We start from the raw sequence: 21,814 nt of genomic DNA, 5'->3' as shown, positions 1-21,814 counted from the left end.
AGACTGGCTGGTCAGTGAGTCCCAGGGATCCACCTGAATCTGCTTCTCCAGGACCCTGGGATTAAACTGCATGCCACCACAACTTTTTTTTTTTTTTGCTTTTAACATGGCATCTAGGAGATTGAATTTAGGTCCTGAAGCTTGAGGTGCAGGAACTTTACCATCAGAGCTATTATTCTAGCCCTGTAGTCAGTTACTTTTTAAACATAAATTAATTAAAGCAAATGAAATTGAGTCAGGATGGAAAGACTAAATTACACTGGAAACGAAAGCATATATATCTGAAATCATTAGAGGCATAGGAAATGGCTTATCAAACCAATGAAAATAAAAAGTACCTACAGCATACCCAATTGCAACCCAAAGTCACCAGGTGTCAGTTGCTGCTGGATCTGTTCTTAATGGAGAAGGCAGATTTATGGTTACTAATTTCTGTCCTTTAGAATTTAGAGGCAGGAGGCAGATGAAAATACAGTGTGATCAGCAAAATGTCTCTACAGCTGACTGTTGGAGAGAAACCCAAGTTTCCTAAAAATTCATGGAAAAGCGATTCACAGCCTTAGCTCCTGGACCTCTATTATGATTGTGGAGAAAATAACTTTCAAAACCTGATACATTCATCTTATGCACAAAGGTATATTTTTACAGTATTGCAAAATGGCAAATTAAGAATATTCTTATATTCCAAATAACATAGTATTATTTTATTTTGTCATAAATTGCAATGTGATTGAAACCCTACCCAGGTTTGAAGTTATAACCGCAGCTAATGTATTTTTAAAAAGTAAAAGCTTTTTGTCAGTTTGGTTTCTGCTTCAAACTGTGCAAGATACACTTATTCTCCAAGATGGAAGGACTTTTTTTTTTTTTTTTAAAGAAAAACCGAAGCAGGAAATACATACTCATGGAGACATTTTAGCCAAGGAATAAACTGAATGCAAGTGAGAAAGGGGATATATTTTAAATTAAAGAATTTTGACAGGCCAGCTGAAGAACAAAGGGCTGTATTCTATATTGCCCTTTTCCCAGGGGCTCAGGACTCACAGACTTTGCTGGGAGGGCTGTTCACAGGAGGCAGGCCCAGAGCTGAAGAAATATGGATCAAAGCAATCAGCTCAAAGCATCTCAATCTGCCTTCCATGGGCCAGCTGTCGGCAAAGTCTGAGGGCCTTCCCTGGTCAGGTCTGCCTACTCTGAAATGGCAGTTGCAAGTCAATTAAAATCCTAGTCTGAATCACAGGGTCTGATTTATAACAGCTTGGCAGGTTTCTATGTTTCTACCTCAGTTTGGTGGAGTTTGAACTAGTTGGATAGTGATAATGGACTTTTGCTGATAGAAAAACTAGAGTCAACATAAAAATAACTTTCTTGCTGAATCGTGTGAAGAAGGTACTTCTTGCTTCAGGGGGGACTGGCCTGGGCCTCTCTGCGCCTCAAGATGTGAGCACAGACTAATACGCCTTCTTCAGTTTTGGTTCAAATTGTTTGCAGCAAGATGATCTTAGACAGACTTACTCTCTTTGGGCCTTGGTTTAAAGTAGGGCTAAACATATGTAGGAAGTCCAAGTAAACAGTCAACAACAGAAGATGCATCTGAGAAGAAAAATCAGTGTTTAGGCCTTAATGTCACTACATCAAGTGACCATCAGAAGCACTGTCCCTACGGCTTTCTACCTATGGTGGGAACAAGCCCTTTCTTGGCACGTCAGTGAAATGCTAGTAGTTTTAAGTCTTGCTGAAAGAGCTAAATTAATGAAAAAAGATTCAGACAAAGCACCTAATACATACCTTGTGACACAGTAAGTACTTACAAAAAATGTTCTCTCATATTAGTGCATCTGAGTTACTTGCTAGTGTATTTGGCTATTTTTCTCAACCAATTCTTAAACTCCTAGATCCTATGAAACCCAAACCTTCTTCCTTTTCCACGTACCTTCTTTTTTTTCAGCCCCAACAAGAGTAGCTACCTGCTGGGCTACTCACTATAGAGTAGCCCCTTTGTCCCCATCAGTGTTTGAAAATGGCATAGGACTCTACCTTGGAACATCACTGAGTCACTTGTGCCTTGCTCAACCAACCATTGTATCACCAAATATACAGCTTTCCAATTAAGTTGACCGAACAATATTTTATATATCTGATTCACTTACATAGAAAACTATATACGGGCTGCTTGCCTGTTCGGTCTCTTCCAGAGTAAGCATGTATCACTTCTTTGTTGACCATGAATAATGCAAAAGCCTCCAATTAAAACACAAATGTCAACCCAATTATAGCTGACCTTGCCTTATTTCCTACATCTTACCAACAAAATTCCTCAAAATAAATGTATTATATAAGCTAAAGCATCTGTTGTGTAAGATTCATTAAAAACATAAACATAGATTCTCCTCACAGAATGAAGCTTGCTCACAGACGATGAAGGTTAATGCTCCTTCCTTGTAACCCTCAGGACCTGGCTAAACTGTTTTCAGGGAATGACGTATTTTCCTACAGAGGCAATGTTGTAGCAAAATGACTTTAGGAGAGTTTTCTACCATTTCATGAATCCCAACACTTCTCGACAATGGTTTGGACAGAGTCAATTAGGTCAGTTATTCCCGCCCCCAGTGTGTATTGTTGACTCTATCCTAGCCTCCATAGAAGGTCAGTTGGAGAGCTGCAAATTTCTGTTCTTAATCTCTATGAAAGCTTGTAAAAATCATTAAATTTTTTTTGTTATGTAGTTTCCTAATCTGGAAATTATGTATGTTTGTCCTAACACATGGAGTCCTGGTAAACCAGGTGAGAAAGCGTTGGGGGACCATGCTGCATGGTGGCAAGGCAACAGGTCACATAGATTGTGAGTTTATTCCATGTGTATGTCTGTTTATCATCGTTATGTGAGTATCAGATAAACTATGTGTGTATAAAGCCTATGGCCATAATGAATCAATGATTTATATTTTTTAGACATGCCTACGTAGACTGCTATACACTATTTGGGATTCAGCAGCATTGAGTGACCTATACAATGAAAATGATCTTATTTTTATCACTGGGAAAGTTTCCAGGACATTATCAACACATGCTAAAGTTTCCTGCATTGAATGGAATACTGAGACCTCTGCTACCTTACGCTCTGGCTCACAACTTCCATATGACTTGCCTCTCACTTATATAAAAAAGCCACAGAACTTGTCAGCCAAATTCCAAAGTGACATTTCAGCGGTGGGCACTTGGATTCGGCTTTGGTTTTGCTTTTAGACTGTTACAAAAAAACAGCAAGAGGGTCGGATGCAGATATACCTGCCCCCCCATTCTCCTCACTCCCCCCACCTTTTCTACAGTTCTACTGACATGCTAGTTTCCAAACCACTGCCCTGCTTTCACATGCGCACCTTCAGCAGGATTCATAGGACATTGCTTCCCATGTGTAGCTCATAGATCAATTTAGCTTTCCAGTACTCTTCGTGGTTATCAGCTCTCCTGAAGCCATGTGGAATACTCATCTGCTCTAATCCTGGTCTATAGTATTTCCAAAGTACTTTACAAGCCGGAGTAATGGCCACTAATGCCTTGCAGCAGCTGAGCTGGTAGCACACACGATATCTTAAATGTAACAATCAAAGGAACATGCTGGATCTTGGTATTTCCGCTAGCTTGCAGATGTGCTGTGTCCCGATCCAAAATCTGTAATGTCAATTTTAGACAAAAGAAGCTTAAAACAAAATAGTTTCCTTGCCTCGTGTCAACAGCTAGGTGAGGGCAAGGGAACACTCCCCGATAGGGAGACCATGTGTATTAGGTATCAGTTATCTGACCCCTACAATAATTTTGGGGGGCAGTGTGTGTCCACAAGCAACCTTCTTAAGATTTATGTGATGGCGGGCATTGTTTTATTAATCTTCACCGTGTGGAACTCTCCAGGTGCTAAGCTTTGATCTTCCTGCCCTCTGGCGCATTAAGTTTTCTAGTGCTCATTGACAATGATGTTTGTGATTTAAAGCACTCTCTACTGAAGGGGAAGGAAAAGAGCTCAGATGACTGTACCTTGAAACAGAGGTCCTTGACTCCTTCCCTTGTTTGGTCTCAGTTCGGTATAAAATTCACTGTGATTCTGTTTAGGAGAACTTGATCGGCACTCCAAGGAGTAAAAGAATATCTTTCTGAAACATTTTATGGCACATTAGATTACTGCTGGAAATGCCAGACTTGGCCTGACTAGAGCGCCTTGGCCTTCGTCAGTGTGGTATGTGACAATGGAAAGTAAAAGACAATTTTCCATTTCTCTGCTGTAGGAAGGAGAAAAGGGTAGAAAGGATAAGAAAGATCCAGACATTCAGAAAGCCAGGTCTATCTTTAATCCAGCGGCATTAACAATGAAACAATAAAACCTTGCCAATAAAAAAGCTAACAATATAGCAACCTGATTTATTATAGGTCAGTAAATGTAACTTTTTTGAGGACAATATAGAGAAATGTCAAGTAGTTAAAGGTCCTATAATATAAACTGGTTGAGGACACTGACTGTAGTGTGAGATTCCCTGCTCCAAGCCCAATTTCTTTTCTATTGATTAGTGTCAGGCTCCTAATCTATGTCAAGTGGATAAGAACAGTACCTACCTCCTAGATTATAGAGCAATTTGAACAGGCATTATATATATCTTAAGTGCTATATAAGTATGCCAACATCCTACCTGTGTCCTTTGGCACCTGTAATTTAACTTAGATAAAGTTTTCTTTTTATTGTCACCTCTATTATTAACTAGTGTGACATTTAAAAAAAATTTTCTGGGCTGGCGAAGATGGGGTTCCTATGAGGAATATAAATAGAAGTTCTCTTTTAGCACATAGACTACATTCTAGTTACATAGATTTGTTCAAGAACACCATTATTATTAGAAGAGGAAATTTGGGAATGGCACAATGGTGTTCTATGGAACAGGATCCCTGTGGGTCTGCAAGGCTCTCCTGAGTCTCCCTTGCAGGTAAGAGAGACTCTCCTTCTGATTGTCTTCATCTATGGGTGAAGACAGGAGGGTACGACTGCCTCTAGCAACATGGACTAGCTTTGCTTCTACTTAAAGTTCATGTAAGTGGGATTATATGTTAGGAACCTGTGTGTGACTTTTTTACTTAGCATCAAGTCTGAGTCATGCATGCTTCTGAATGGGTTGGTGTTTTAGTCTTTCCCTTTTTTGTGTATAGAATTTCATTATATAAACATTATAATTTATTCACTCACCCTACCATTGCTTTTAGTTTTAGATAGCTCAAATAAAACTTGAATATTACTTATTAAATGACACTTTAGTAACCCATTAACAATTTTATAGTGATGTATGCACAAAGTCTTTTTTCAATCAACCTGAAGTTGAACTAAATTCAGGAAGCGCTGATATTCTATAAGCGTGGGTAGTCTTTACTGTCTAAATCAGATTGTCTTTTAAAGAACAGCTTAATTTTCATGACTTGGGTGAGTGCCAGATACCTTTATCAGTAATGATAGCTAAATATCAATTAGAGATGATGAGGGGAAGTGCCTCATGTTACTCTGAAAAACTATTGAGTCATCACAGGATTTACTTAGTCTAGCTTAAGTTGTGGAAATGCCAAGCTGGTGAGAGTCACATATGTAGACAGTGTTCAGAGGACAAAATTTTTTTTCTAAGTGAAGTTTCTGCATCCATATTCATTTTGAGGAGATGAATGTGGGGGTAGTTTAAAACCAGCTCCATCACTAGACACAGATGTTCCAGGATTCCTTTTCTTGTTCCTATAATGGGAGGCAGAAGTTAAGAGGCAACGGACCCAGAAGTGTAAGAGGGAGAGCATGCCTTCCTCTGACAACCTGAGCCTGCATTTCTCATCAATACTGGGGGCTCAGGGCGCCACAGTGGGAAGTAAGGAGAACGGTTTGAGGACCAAAGGTTAGACTCTAGCAGCCCATGTTCCCTTTCAGATGCACAGAAATGGAGAAGCAGCCTTACAAGACTTTGTAGTATTTGGCTGTAGGCCAAAGAAATAAAAGGAAGGCAGTGGAGAGTGCCAGAAAACCCCAGTTATTTCTTTAGAAAAACTTACCTGCTGGGAATGCATTAAGGTAGGGCGACCACTGTCATAGTTCGTCCAGGAATGAGGGTTTTCCACAGGCATGGGATTTGAGATATTAACAATGGAAAAGACCCCAGCAGCCAGGCTCTTGGGATAACAAAACAGATTCCTTAGAGCTCTAAATTGTTTGTGTTGCAAGGGATCATTTAATCTAGGAGGTAGAAAGTTTGCTTAGCAAACTTAGCCTCCCTTCTTTGAATGTAGAATCTTAAGCATTTCTTTAGAAACACAGGCTGAGGAGGTGCAGCTGTTTGCTCAAAGATTGAGTGTATAGATGTTCAGGGAAGTCTCTCTCTCTCTCCAGCCAACTTCCCAACTGTGTAGACAGAGAAGCATCAGGACTTGAGGTATCACATGTAGTTTGTGGTGGGCTGGTGACTAAATCTCCGAGTTTATCTTTTTGAGCTGTTCTTAGTGCACTGCCCTTCAGTGTGGATTATGTAATCTTCTTGTTGTAAGTGCACCCACTGGCTCGATCCCTCACATAACAGTTTATTTATTCTTCTGAAGGATATTAACTGCAAACTCATTGTGATAGCTAATCTTGTCAACTTGACTAGATTTATTTTTTCTGAGACAGTGTCTTCCTATAGCAACAGCTGGCCTGGAACTCACTATGTAGACCAGACTGGCTTCCATCTCACAAAGATCTACTTGTCTCTACCTCCTGAGTGCTGGGATTAAAAGAGTGTGCCACCAACCTGGCAAACTGATCAGATTTAAATCACCTAGGAGACAAACCTCTTGGTGTGTCTGCAAGGGTGTTTCCAAAGAGGCTTAACTGAGGTGGGAAGACCTGCTCTGAATGTAGTCAGCACCAATCCATGGATACTCGGGGCATAGACTGAATAAAAAGGAGAAAGTGGAGCACCAGCATTCATCTCTCTGTTTCCTGACTATGGGCTCAATTTGGCCAGCTGCCTCACCACCCCTACTGCTGTACCTTCCCCATCATGATTGACTCTACCCTCAAATGATGAGCCCAAATAACTATTCTTCCTCTCAGTTGCTTTTTGTCCCGTGTTTTGTTACAGTAAAGAGAACAGCAACTAACACACCCACCATAGTGCAGATTTCAGTGAAATACAAAGTCTTCGTTAGAGTGGGATGGGATGGTGAGGTTAGACATTTGAAGATGGAAGAAAAGGTATGAATTAGTTGCTACACAGAGTGGGAAAGTATGCTGATCAGGAAAACATAGTAAGTTTCCCTGGCAACTTTGAGAGACTGGAGAATACCCTCTTAAAAGGCTGAAAACTGTGCTGTTTTCTAACAAGGCCACTGTGGTTTCCAAGCACTCATTTCTTGCTAAGCAGGTGACCACTTCTTCAAAGAAACCTTGTAGAAGGCCCCAGCCCAGTAAAGGTTAAAGAAAAGTGCACACTGAATTGAGTGCAGGGCTGTGCTCTCCTACAACTGTGAGCCCTCCCCAGTCCACTGTGAAGATCTTCCTCTTTCTTTAGTGGCGACTCCACAGATCTGGGGAGCCAAGTTTGGAGACTGCAGTTAAAAAGCTTAGCTCAGGGGCTGGAGAGATGGCTCAGTGGTTAAGAGTACTAACTGCTCTTGCAGAGGACCCAGGTTCAATTCCCAGCACCCACATGGTGGCTATGAATCATCCTTAACTCCAGTTCCAGGGGAATCTGAAGCCCTCTTCTGACCTCTGTGGCATTGCATGACACGGGTGCACTCACATACATATAGGCAATACACTTATACACAAAAAATAAAAATAATAAAATATTTTTTTAAAAAAGCTTAGCTCAGTAAATTATCAGACATTAACTAGAAAAGTAATCCTAGATCTAGTGTCTTGGTCAGCATTTAGATTTGTAAACAGGCTGGTCTTCCAAACACTAGTATGTTTGTGGGTTTTCTAGAAGCTGCAAAGGCAAAGAAAACATAGGACTCATTTTGACGTCAAAGGTTTCAGGGAACTGCAGTTATTAAACAGCATCACTTCAGTGATCATCATGTATTGCCTCAATAATACTACATAACAAGTCATCCCTGAGTTCAGTTTAATTCAGTATCTTGTTGTCATATTCGTGTTCTCTATGCTAACAGGAGTGACTTTGATCTAGATTTTGGAGCTGTAAGTATTTGGATACTTGTTTTCCTCCTTGGAGGAATGCTTGATTTCCATGATAGCCAGGTCCTCACAGTGATGGCAGACGAAATTATAAGACCAATGACATGAACACAACCAAGCATCTGCTCACATCCTATCTCCAAGCATCTCATTGATCAAAGCAAGCTGCTTGGCCAAGACCAAAGAGTAGGAAGTGTACTCTGCTCATCATGACATCATAGTGAGGAAGTGGATGGATACTGCCACTACAGGGGGGTGCAAAGTAAGACTTATTCAGTCCTCCACAGGACCCGTGAAACAGTGTCATCACCAACAGTTAAAGTGATATTCTCTGCCTCACCATACTACATCTCACACCCATTGAGGAATCCAGTGACTCTAGACCTGTTCTGGCACCTGGACCACCTGGAGGCTTCCATGCATCAGAGGTACCAGCTGATGGATGTGATGGCACTGGCAAGACAAGTTGATGTATTTGATAAGGGCAACTGGACAGTGTGTTCTGGAAGATGTGTCATGTGATAGCAAGGAGTTTAGTATTTCAGAGGTTTCAAAAAGAATAATCAATAATAGGTAGAGCAGGAGAGAAGAAAAAGTCAGATCTTATGGTGACTAACAGGATGTGCAAGGACCTATGCTATGAGACCATCTTAGAGACCCTTGGAAACAATTAGAGAGGACTTTGGGCAGCCACCAAAGGTGTTTCATTACTATTAATGCAGTCGTATATATTCTCTTAGGCTAACATTGCCTAGGGAAACTGATTTTTCCCAAACAGTAGAATCTCACAATTGAAAGCACTCTAACTCAATTCTCTGTAATATCATAGATAAGTCATTTACTCCCATTTAATATTCAGAGACAATTTACCCCCACAAGTAGCTCATCCAACTTTAGATGCCAACATTGACAATGACTTTCTTAGGCTGTAGCAGACAGAACTAGAAGACATGAAGCAAGGGCAGGGAGGCCAAACGAGAGGTCTGTGAAAACATGACTAATTTAGAAGAAAGGGCTCTCACTGTGTTTAGAGGGAGAAGAACAAGGTCAGCAGAAGGCAGAAACAAGAGCCACTGTCTTTGCTCTTACGTTTCTTGTCATTTTGAAAATATTAATGTGGTTAGGAAAGAATAAAACGAGAAATGCAGGAAGTTGAAGGCATGCTCACCTCCTCCTAAGGATTGTGTCTGTGAAGATTGTACCATGAGAAGATAGAAACCTTGAGGGTATGATCTGAAAGTGGTTACCACAAGTAGAGAAACTGTACCTGGCACTTAGCTAAGTTTTCAGTCTAAGCTACTAAATATCTTGTTCCCATCTTGCGAACTCTTAAAGACAAGGAATCACACAACTAAGGGTTTGTTAATCACTGAGGAGTGTCTGCTATGGGATAGAAATTGTACCCTGTAGTTCTCCCCTGATGAGTTCATTTTAAAAGCTGATAAAATGTTGATGGTGAGTCTAGTTTGAAGTATGAAGGTGGTTTATGTAGTTATGTACTTTGCCCTTAATGTTTAACTTGTGGGGAGGTGGGAGCCAAAGCACCTTGTGGGTTGTTTCAACATAATATCAGGATCAGCTGTCAAATCAGTCAACAGGAAATCTTGTCAGACTGGTTCTTTAACTTCCTCTTATAACCAACCAAAGGAATAACTAGCACCACCACCATTACCATAAGGTTAAAGGCTGAAGTTTAAACTTTCCAACAAGCCGTGTTGACATGTCGCTACAACCTTAATGTGTAAACCACTTCAAGCAGAGTGAGTTTTAAAAGCTCTAAATTAAAATCACATTTCTTTTGTAAGTCCTTGAAACCTTTGAGAAGCAAATAAATCAGTCAGATTGGCTTCTATTGAGACTCTCAAATTTTTTCAGGAAACTTAGAGCTCAAGAAGAAATTAAAGCAGAAACTGAGAATGTGATTTTGGACTAGCGATTTACTGCCTGTCAGGGAGTAGGACACATGTTGTTCTTTGTGCAGTTTCATTGTGTGCCCTTGCTCTGTAATCTTTCCACCTAACCGCTGGGTTCAAATCTACTCACCATGCTGGTCACATATAGTTGGACTTGCCTGGTGCATCTTCCCTATGGTGAACTAGCCTAGTGCCAGGCCTCAGTGTGTTAGTCTGGCCAAAGCAGTATGAATGCTTCTGGGATGGCAGTAGGTTGGCTCTTGGGAGGAATGCAGCCTCCTAAAAATGAAGAGGGTATGATGGCACGTGCCTGTCCATCCTAGAACTCAGAAGGCTGAGGCAGGAGGAACACAAGTTCAAGGCCAGCCTGGACTGTATAGTGAAAGCCTGTCTCAAGACAAAAAAATTGAGCTGTGTGTGGTAGACTACTAGGGAGACTGAGACAGGATGGTCCCACCTGGGCTACAGGGAGAGAGAGAGAGCCTATCTCAAATAAAAAACAAAAGGAACCAAACAAAAGTGCCCCATAAAAGTAACCAATAGCTTTAAAAATCAAAATTTATGGGCTGGAGAGATGACTCAGTGGCTAAGGGCACTTGCTGCTCTTGAAGATGCCCTGTATTTGGTTCCCAGCACACACATGGCATCTCACTACCTTCTTTAACTCCAGTTCCAGGGGATTTGATGCCTTTTTCTGGTCTAGGTGGGCACCAGACATACACATGGTACACATATATACATGAAGGTAAAATACTCATACACATAAGATAAAAGGATAAATCTTTTTAAAAATTCAATTTATTACCATTAGTTTTGAGCAGAGATTTTTTCTCTAACATATCAAGTATAAGAAGTAGAAACACTGGGATTTCTTAAAACCAGTTTAGAGACATCATAGGTCCATGCAGAATAGATTAGAAATGATTATTGCCATATCAAACTATACAAATGTTTGATCAGTAATGAGCTAGTCAGCTCAGATAACTATGATTCTGCATATATTAGGGTAGACCTGGGACTGTTTCTAATAACAAATTGTCTATGTGCTTTTCTGTTCTGTATAGAAACATACATGAAGATTTGGGGATTTGGGCTGCAGCCCAAATTTTGACAGTATCATAATGATCTCCATCAAAGAACAGCTCTACTGCGAACAGGTAAATTCACAGACTGGAGAAGGAGGGGGATGGATTTATGAACCATTGATCATGATGGAGTATCATTTATTATACAGAGATAAATGAAGATGTTAGTCAACAGAGTACTGGGAATAGTTCTACCAGGAAAAAATTACTTAGGGGATGAATAATAGTTAGGTTGATTGACAATGTTAAGGAGCCCCTTTAGGTGTTGCATAGCACTATTGAATGAGGGGAACAAACATTAGTTCAGTGTGGCCAGAGTGTATGTAACATTGTGGAAGGGGTAGGGAGGAAAGTAAAGCTGGAGCTATTCTAACCAGCACATCTTCCCCAGCTACCCACTAGGCAGGCAGCTTTGCTCCACAGTGCATTCTCTACCGTGATACTCAGAAACAGCAGAGCAGAGTGTGTGTGTGGGCCGAACATTCTGAAGCCATGAGTGAAAAGGAATATTTCCTTCTCCTTTTTCTTGTTTTATTAGACAGGATCTTACTATGTAGCCTTGGCTTACCTGGACCTCACAATGTAGCCCAGGCTGACCTCAGACTCATAGATTTCCATCTGTCTCTGCTTCCTGAGTTCCCGGATTAAAGGCATGAGCCACCACACCCAGCTAATATTTTCTTCTTTAGGCTGATTTTCTTAGATGTTTTGTCACAGTGATGTGACTAATATCTTCCAGATATGAATTTCCTTTCCTTTTTGTTTCCTGCACACAAGTGCCGCCCTTCTCAGCAAAGCTCTGGGGGTCCACAGACTACAGGTAAACATCTTGGCAAACATCACTCTAAATCAAAGGACCCACTCAGTAGTAAAGGAGTCAGGATAGTGAGCACAGAACCATGGGATCCATTGGTCCTGTCTTATGCTGCACCATCTAGAAATTTGAGCATAGGGTGGTACGAGTTCCTCCAGGCCTCAATTGAGGCTCCAACTTGCATCTACTATCCTAAGAGGGAAGAGTACTATCTGTCAGGATGTGATATACATTCTAGACCTGTGACCTTTGAGTAGAATACATGGGTCTCAAAACCAGGGGACAGAAATAGGAGCAGCCCTACTTCCCATCACTCCAAGTGACCCACTTGTGAGATTTTTTTAAATCTCTGCTGTTTTAGATTTTGTGATTCTCTGGGCTCTGATTCCTCAGTGGAAGACAGAGCTTCTATGAGGGTCAGAGTAGGAATTAAACTAAATTTATGCTATCAATAGAGCAGGAAAAATAAAATCAAGAAATAGTCTATTGTCAGGTATAACTGACCAGGTCACTGTGGGGAAGTAGGGCTGCTGCCATGCCAAGGGACAGGGAGGGACATACTTTGCATTAAGATGATTCATTGGGGTGCCTTATCTGTGTCAGTTCTAACTGTGAGTGGGAAGTTACAGAAATGCTGCCTGATGAAAACATGGTAAGCCTGAGCTTGAATCCTTTAGAGATGAGGTCTGGACCCTCCTCTGGCGGTCTGGGCAACATCATGTAGACCATTAGGAGTATACACTGGGGGCAAAAGATTCTAATGGATTGTCAATGAGGGTGATAAGCTATCAGTTCTAATCAGGACTAATGAGCAGTGGAGACTGCACTTCCTTAAATTAACCTTCCTCCTGTATGCTTTCATAGACTATTGACCAGTCAGAATCCTGGAGAAACTGTGCTCAGAGGACTGAACTTACTGTGAGAAACAAGGCTATGAGCAATGGAAAAGCAGACTGCGTGAGCTCCCTGCCCAGACTACTTCCCGAGGCTAGTGCTTTATGTATGGCCGCCGAGGGCTCTGGGCTCCTCTCATCTCCAGAGAATGCCCCTGCCAGGTGGAAGGGCATGCATCCCTGCTCTCTTGCAGGGCAGTAGTTGTCTGTACCAACTGCATGGTATGGTAGTAGTGGTTGTTGGTATCCAGCCCAGGTAGGTTCTAAGCTACAATTCATGCTCTGGCGCTGTGATTGGGCTGAAGGTTGGCATTAGCTGGAAGCACATTTTCATTTAGCTGCTTCCCCTGTCTGCAATCCTGCTGCCCTCAGATGCTTGTAGGTTCTTCCAAAGCTTCTACAACAATCCCTCTTTTATTCTGGCAGGGGAACCATCTGAGCTGGCTGGTGGAAGGGGTATTTGCATAGCTGTCAGCCCTGCGAACTCAGGCAAGATGCCTGGGTCTGCCTGTAGAGCTCATAGCCAGTCTTCCGGCCAGGGGACCCCTCCCTAACAAACCCTGGGATAACCAATCGGTTATCTTTTAAAAATGCAAGCCCAGTGGGGTAGGAAACAACCCTGCTTCCTCCGGCTGGCATCTTCTAAAATGATGTGACAGCTCCCTGTGGATCTCCCACTCCTCAGGCACCTCAGGCAGCTCCTGTCAGCTTGAGAACTGGAGGGCAATGGGTGGATAACACCTGGTGAATAAATTTACACACTGAAATAATGGTTTCCATGTTGGATTTCCATAATTAACTAAACAGGCCAGAGTTAAGTTTCATGTGTAAAAGTCTTGTGAGGAACTCTTGACAAGAGATGGAAGTTGATGAGGGGTTAAAGTTTTAAAAAAATCTTTTATCCATGGACTTTGTTGGGCTTCTCCCTTTCCCCCCCTTTAACCTCTCCCTTCTCCAGGCTGCCCTTCTCCCCCTTCCCCTTCTTCCTCCCTGTCCCATCCTCTTCTCTCTTTTTCTAATGTCTCCTTACAAAACTCTCCTCGATTCTGTTTGAGTTTTCATGTAGGTATTTTTTTTTTAAACAAAAACAGTAGCACCAACAGAGGATGTTAGTGCTTTATACTCTGGAAACTGCATCTGCAGATGTGTCTCTTATCTTGAGGACAAACAAACAAATGAATGGATGAAGGAACAAACAAACAAACAGAAACAAAAGCTCTGATAAGCCTCCAACAGAAGGATTTGGGAACTGAACTAGCCTGGGCAGGCAGCCCCGCACCTTTTTGTATCCCAGCACTTGGTCTAGAACGAGAGGGGGCATTGTTTTAAAGACATTCCTAATGGTGAAAATGGACACTGAACTTCTTAGTTTCTTCAGTGCCTGCTGTAGAAAACATAGGGCTTTAGTCTAGTGTCTGGGTCAGACTTTGGCATTCTGAAACTTCATAAATCATGTAGATAGCTAACAGCAAACTGCTCTCTCGCGTGATGTACACGAATTGATGGCGTGATGAAAATTTGACTGAGACATGCCTAACTCTGCCTTCAGGAGCTCTGCCTTTGCAAGCCTGTATACTTGGTTAGCAGGAGAAAGTGTTTTATTTTCTCCTTGAAGGAACAATGTTGGTATTTGCAATGATCAATTCCATTTTCTCATTCAACTGTTCACTCAGCCCCACAAACCCACAATACTCCAGGACCTCTTTGTACACACCAGCAAGATTTTTGAGACTCTCAGGTCTCTGCTAAGATCTTTTAGGAATGGGGTGAATTTGAGTGAGTCAAGTAACAACCTTATAGCTGATGAGCAGTCTCTTACTGCTGGGTTCTCCCAAGTGAGTGCTGTGAGCAATGGCCACAGTGTGGAGTTCTGTTATATCTGCTCATCCTCAGATACAGGAAACGGTATTTCAGAATTGTGCTTTGGGACAAAATAAAGACTGTTGGTGCCCATTTCAGGCTGTCCTTAGGTGGGGTTGCTGTACTAGTTTCTAAAATTTTCAGTTTTAAATTCTTAAATGTTTTAGTTAAACATTGGTATATTGAAGTGCTCTATTCATAAATGAATCTGGATGTCTTATAAAGCAAAACAGAATTTTCTGTTACAATTAATTCATTTTGCCAGAGATTAGAGATTCAAGTTCATATAAATAATGCAGATTTCTGTGCTTGAGAATCAGAGGACTTGGGACTTGAGAGATGGGAGGGCCCAGAACACTATGAATGGTGCCACCCCTGGGCAGGTGGTCTTGGGTTGTATGGGAAAGCAAGTTGAGCATGGGCCAGAGGAGTAAGCCAGTGAGCAGTGCTCCTCTGTGACCTGTGCTTCAGTTACTACCTTTAGGTTCCTTCCTTAAGTTCCTGTCTGGCTTCCCTCGAAGATGGATTGTGATTGAGATATGTAAGCCAAATAAACCCTTTCTTGCTCAGGTTGGTTTTGGTCAGAGTGTTTTATCACAGCCATAGAAAGCAACGTAGAACACTAGCCTTCCCTAAACTCCTTTTTCCTTCTTTTAAAAACAAATCCATTTATTAGAGAAACTCTAAACCTTATTCTCTAATCTTGACTGAGTTGGGAAAATCATCCCTGAACCACAGACCAAGCAGCCCTTTCCTAGCCAACCAGAAGACCAGGTGAAGGACTTTCCTTGCAAGATGTAGCTCTTTATTGGTTCTTCTTCTTCTACACATTCTGCTCCACTGAACCATCATCTCCTTGTTTGGCTCTTTCAGGACTCAACTCTCTCCTGGTCTTTCCCATGTCAGCTTAGGTGACTTGTTCCTCCGCCTTCCAGGCTCATCCTTCCTCTGTATTACTGTTCCAGGTGTAGTTACTCCATGCAGTTCAGAGTTTACGGATTCTTAAATAATTCTAAGTTCATTTCACTTTTTAAAACTGCTGTATCCCATAGTAGTAGTTGCAATTTGTTAATCATCTATTATGTTAAGCACATTACTGTATGCATCCCGTAGTGTTCCTACAACCACGCAAAGTTATGATCCAACTTTAGAGTTGAGAGGGTGGAAGCTCAGAGGGGTTAATGACTTGCCCACATGGCAAAGCCTGATCTGGACCCTGAAGGATCTGGTTGTGATCTTTGTGCTCTTGACTCCTGACTTAGTTCTGCCTCTCAAGGGCCAGCACTGACTATAGCATATAATCTCCTTTAGTTTCACATTATTCTGCAGGTAGCTGAGCACAGAATAGGTGATGTATAAATTCCTGAATGGTTCTGTGGGGCAGTATTTAGTATTTTGTGTTTTCTGATAATGCTCGGAATCTTGACAAATGTGAATTTTTGTGATGCCTGGCTAGATGCAGCCTGTAATAAGCAAATGAACACAGAGAAAACCTACCTGGATAAAAGAAGCATGTAAGCTTTAATCAACTAAGCAGTCACGCATAATTGATCTTCTGCATGGGGGATATTTTTCTGTAACTGAATACATGATATGAGCTTCAGTTAGTTATCCAGGGAGTCAATTCTAATTATCTTTAAATAAAATACAGTGTCTGGATGGCAAGAAACACCAACTACTTTGGCAGGCAGTATTTTAAATTATTGGTTCTCTAAAATTTTACCCTTATTGACATTTCAAAATTCTTTTTTATGATTTAAAAAAATCTCATTTATTATTTTTATTTTATGTGTATGAGTATATTGCCTGCCTTTGTGTAAGTGCACCCATGTCATGCAGTGCCTGTGGAGGTCAGAAGAGGGTGTTGGATCCCTGGAATTGGAGTTAAGGATGGTTGTTATCCACCATGTGGGTGCTGGGAATGGAACCAGAGTCCTCTGCAAGAACAGTCAATGCTCTTAACTGCTGAGCCATCTCTCCAGCCTGACATTTCAAAATTCTTTAACTTTTTTCTAAAGTCTTATGAAGTTTTCTTGAATGGTGCTTAGAAGTCTCTACTGCTCTGCCTCAGTGCTATTTGTGACATGTATTTTTTTTTCCTCTGAAGGCCTCATGTAAATATATTCATTAACTGTATGCAAATTATACTCTAAGATAGTTGTTAGCTGCCATGTGGGTGCCCCAGGTCCTCTGCAAGAGCAGTCAGTGCTCTTAACTGCTGAGTCATCTCTCCAGCCCTGAAGATGGGCACCTTTTAAAGGAAATTTCCAAATGCAGAATGTATAACCAATATCTGTAAAGAGTTACATATTTAGTGTATCTAAAAATACTTTAAATAAGTAACTTTTAAAAAATACTAAAATATCATTCCTTCATTTTAGTGCAAAATGAATCAGGGCTTTGTCAGAGCATTTACTTGTGAGTGCTTCATGAGATGTAGCATTACTAGGACTATAGACAGCATGGGCTACATGAAAAGATACACTAAGTGGGATTTTTCTGTCCTTTTTGTGTCATATAAAATTTTATGTTGTATCCCTGTTCACTTTTTTAAAGCTTCTGACTTGTAGTCAACAAGATTTTCCTTCCAAATTTGCCCTCTTAATTGAGCTGAAAGGGTCACTCCCCTTACTTGGCTTCATCTGGTTCTTCCTGTATGGAGTTTGGACCTGTGTCATAAAATGCCTATAGCAGGGGCTGTAAGAGTGGCTGCTCTTACAGAGGACCTGGGTTTGATTCCCAGTACCCACATGGTGACTAACAACCATGTAACTCCAGTTCCAGGGGATCAGATGCTATCTTCTGTCCTCTGTAGGCATTGCATGACATGGGTGCACTTAGTAACATGCAGGAAAAACCACTCATACACATAAAATAAAAATAAATAAAAGATTTAAAAATGCATATAACACAAACATATGTAAAATATCACTGCTGTGCTTTAAGCACCATGGCACTTATGATAGTTTTAGCCAAAAGTCTCTTGTTGAACACCAAGACCCTTGGGTTGAGTCCTGTGTTTGTTCTGAGGCAGGTGTAGGGGTCAAAGAACACAGGATTTTCCCTGGGGTTTGTGGAAAGGAGTACTAGCCATATAAATTCCAAGGTTACTGCAGCCATGCTCTTTCGTTGGATAGACACCTGACACAGCTGCATCCAGCATGGGCGCTTTCCTCTCCGCAGACCAGGGTTATGGGAGCTCCTTGTAGAGTTTTACATGGAAGCGGTTGTTAGATCTACTCTAACCTTGGTATCTCAGAGCAGGAACTTCTGTCTGAATAAGAAAAAAGCCAGCAGTCAATATAACACACTGTAAACCTGGCAAGGTGTGTCTTCTGGACAACGGAAAGGACAATGCCATTAGATCTTCCGTGTGATTTAGTGGAATTTTGATGATGTTATCATTCAGCAATTTTCAGGCTGAATATAACCAGAGGAAAAAATATATCTATTATAATACCATTATTTAAGAGACAGTTAGTGTGAATACACAGTCTTGTGCTAATTTATCACAACGATTGGAGAATATCAGTTGTCCATTCCTTTGCTCATTCACTCTCTTTCCACTCTACCCTGATCTGTGCCATTAGGGGTCTATCATGATCAGATGTAATGCTAATTTGCTTGTGGCTTAATGATTGGGTTGATGCCTCAAAATTTCCTGAGGGTCTTACTGTGAAGTTCTGGTGGGTAGCTAAGAGAAATAGCAATAGCCAGTATTATTTGAGAATATATGGAACCTCTTTTGTTAACAGCTCTGAAAGAGGGAGTCCATTCTTAGCATTGAGCTTTTCACATGCTAGCCTGTGGTGTCTGATAGGGTCATTGAACTCCTTTTAAAGGGTAATTACATCTAAACTCTTTTTATATGTTGTAAGTATATATTTTACAATATTTTTTTATTTAGTTTTATTTTATGTGTATGAGTGTATTACTTGCATGTATGTAAGTGCACCCATGTTGTACAGTGCCCGTGAGGGTTAGAAGAAAGCATAGATTCCCCTGGAACTGCAGTTATGGATGGTTGTTAGCTGCCATGTGGGTGCTGGGAATTGAACCGAGGTCCTCTGCAAGAGCAGCCAATGCTCTTAGTCTTTGAACCATCTTTCCAGCCCCATATGTATGTATTTTAAGGAGCCTTTACAGTAATAGGTCTCCATATGACTTTTTCAAAAGCCCTCCTCTACTTCGTCCTCCCATTCTCCACCCCATTAACCCTTCCTATTTTATTATTCTCCTTTTCCCCCTTTATATCACCACATTCTATCTTCCCTCTCACTAACCCCCCCTTACTCCTTACTAGTTTCTTGACCCTTATGGATTTTTCAGGTGAAACATATCTACTTAAAGATTCAAAGCTAGCATTCATTTACCACAGGGAACATGTGACATTTGTCTTTCTGGGTCTGGGCTACCTCGCTTAGGATATTTGTTTCCAGTTGCATCCATTTATCTACATATTTAACAATATTTTTTCTTATGAACTGAATGATATTCCATTGTATAGGTGTACCACACATTCATTATCCATTCATCAGTTGATATGCATATAGGTTGTTTCCATTTCCTGGCCTTTGTGAATTAGAGCAACAATAAACATGAAAAGGTATTTCTGTAGTGGGCTATAAAGTCCTTTGGGTATATGTCCAAGAGTGGTACGAGTGGATCATGTGGTAAATCTATTTTTAGCTTTCTGAGGAACATCCACACTGCTACGCCAGCCATGAAAAATACCATATTCTCACCAGCATTTGTCATAATTTGTTTTTGGACATTAGCCATTCTGACTGGGGTAAGATGAAATCTTAGAGTAGTTTTAATTTTCATTTCTCTGATAGCTAAGATGTTGAACATTAAAAAAGATGTCTCGGGTATTTGTGTCTCATCACTTGAGGACTTTCTCTTTAGTTCCCTGTCTTCATTTTTAATTGGATTTATTTATTAATTTATCTTTGATGTTTAGTTTTTTGAGTTAGGCTGTTTCTTCACTTGACTGATGTCCTTTGCTGTACAAAAGCTTTTTAGTCCCATTTTTCAATTGTTAGACTTAAAGTTGGTGTTATTAGAGTTCCGTTCAGGAAGTTCTTTCCTGTGCTTATAAGTTCCATTGTATTTCCTACTTTGTCCTCTGTCAGATTCAAAGACGTCTTATGTTGAGGTCCTTGATCCATTTGGAGTTGAACTTTGTTCAGAGTGAGAAATAGCATCTAGCTTCGTTGTTCAACATGTAGCTATCCAGTTTAACCAGTGTCATTTGTTGAACATACTCTTTTCTCCAATGCATATTTTTGCTCCCTTGTCAAAAGCAAGTGGCTGTAAGTTCATGGACTTATGGCATATGCCTTTAATCCCAGAACTCCGGAGGCAGGCTGATCTCTGTGAGTTCAAGGCAATCCAAGGTCAGCCTGGTCTACATAGTGAGTTTCAGGACAGCTGGGGCTACAGGGAGACCCTGTCTCAAAAAGACCAAAAAAAAAAAAAAAAACAAAAAAAAACCCCCAACAAAAAATACCCTGGGTCCTTTATTCTATTCCATTGATAAATATGTCTGTTTTTATGCCAGTATCATGCTGTTTTATTACTATAGCTCTATAATATAATATGAAATTATGGAAGGAGATGCCTACAGCTCCTTTTTTGTTCAAGATTGTTTTGGCTGGCTGCTTCCCTGGGTTGCACAACCCACCAGCCTCTTTCCTGGACAGCAGGGCTGACCTCTCGGCCCTGGGGCCACCACTGCTTCCTGATCCCTTGCTTCCAGATGGACCCAGTTCCTCAGTGCAGTCCCCGGGAGCCCTTGGGGCCTCTTCCCACTCCCATCTCCCTTTGAGCCTCTGGGTGGCACAGGCACCAGCTGCCCTAGACCAGCATCTTTCCTGGGCCCTGCTCCCAGGCCAATCCAACCCCCAAATTCCTGAGGCCAAAATATTTCCTAGAGGGATCCAGACCTTAGGAGAAAGCCTGAGAGCATCTGATCCTCATCTGACTTGGGCCTCTGTGGGAACTCCTGATGACAAAAGCAATCTGGCCACTCCAATATAAAATCAAAAGGGAGAACCAGAAGCTTAGAAGAACCAGCTTGTCATGCCCCAAAAGTAAACCACAAAGGCACTTAAGTTTACAAAAAGAAGCAGACCTAAACTTGAAGACTTAAGTCTCACACAAAAATCAGAAACTACAAAAGAAATTTACATGTGAAAATCACAGAGAAAAATAATAACGTGAAAAACCAAAATAACATATCCCCACCAAATACCAATCGTCCTCTAGAGGAGTAGAATGAGAACCCCCTAGAGATAATGCAGGACATGGAACGCAAAAGAACAATGATGAATATGATGAAAGAATTCAGTGAATTTAAAAAACACACAAAGAAATCAAAGAACTGAAGAAAGATAGGGATAAACTTCTGAATAAATTCAGAAAAGAACAAGAAATACTGAAGATTACTCAGGCTGAAATGAAGAAGGAAGTGAAACACTCAGTAAGCCAATTAGAAATGACAGGAGAAAGCCTCACTAAGGATGAATGAAATAGAAAAGAGAATCAAGACTGGAAAATAAAGTGGATGAACTAGACCACTCAAGCAAAGATTATGAAAAATTTAAGAAAGCACAAGAATGGAATATGCAGGAATTGAGTGATACCATAAAAAGACCAAACTTGCGAATCATAGGCATACAAGAAGGAGAAGAATCCCAAGACAATGGCATGGACCATTTTCAACAGAATCATAGAAGAAAATTTCCCCAAATTAAAGAAAGACATGCCCATACGTATATAAGAAGCATGTAGAACACCAAACAGACAGGACCAGAAAAGAAACTCTCCATGGCACATCATAGTAACAATACTGAATGTACAGAACAAAGAGACAATACTGAAAGCTGCAAAGGAGAAACAAGAAGTCACATGTAAGTGAAAACCCATTAAGATTACAGCTGACTTTTAAGTGCAAACTATGAAAGCCAGAAGAGCCCAGACCAAAGTATTCCCAGTTTTAAATGACCACAAATGCCAACCCAGATTACTATACACAACCAAAATGTCTGTTTGGTGTT

General features: G+C 40.9%; 1 pseudogene; it reads right to left on the bottom strand.

The window, feature by feature from the left end:
• Window positions 1-3,528: 3,528 nt before the first annotated feature.
• The window catches only part of LOC103741005, a 39,357-nt pseudogene continuing 21,071 nt past the window's right edge, over window positions 3,529-21,814 (bottom strand).

Source organism: Nannospalax galili, unplaced genomic scaffold (genome assembly GCF_000622305.1).
Source record: "Nannospalax galili isolate Female #2095 unplaced genomic scaffold, S.galili_v1.0 scaffold241, whole genome shotgun sequence".
Lineage (NCBI taxonomy): Eukaryota > Metazoa > Chordata > Mammalia > Rodentia > Spalacidae > Nannospalax > Nannospalax galili.
Note: the sequence above shows the minus strand (reverse complement) of the source record. Positions and strands in the feature narration are given on the sequence as shown.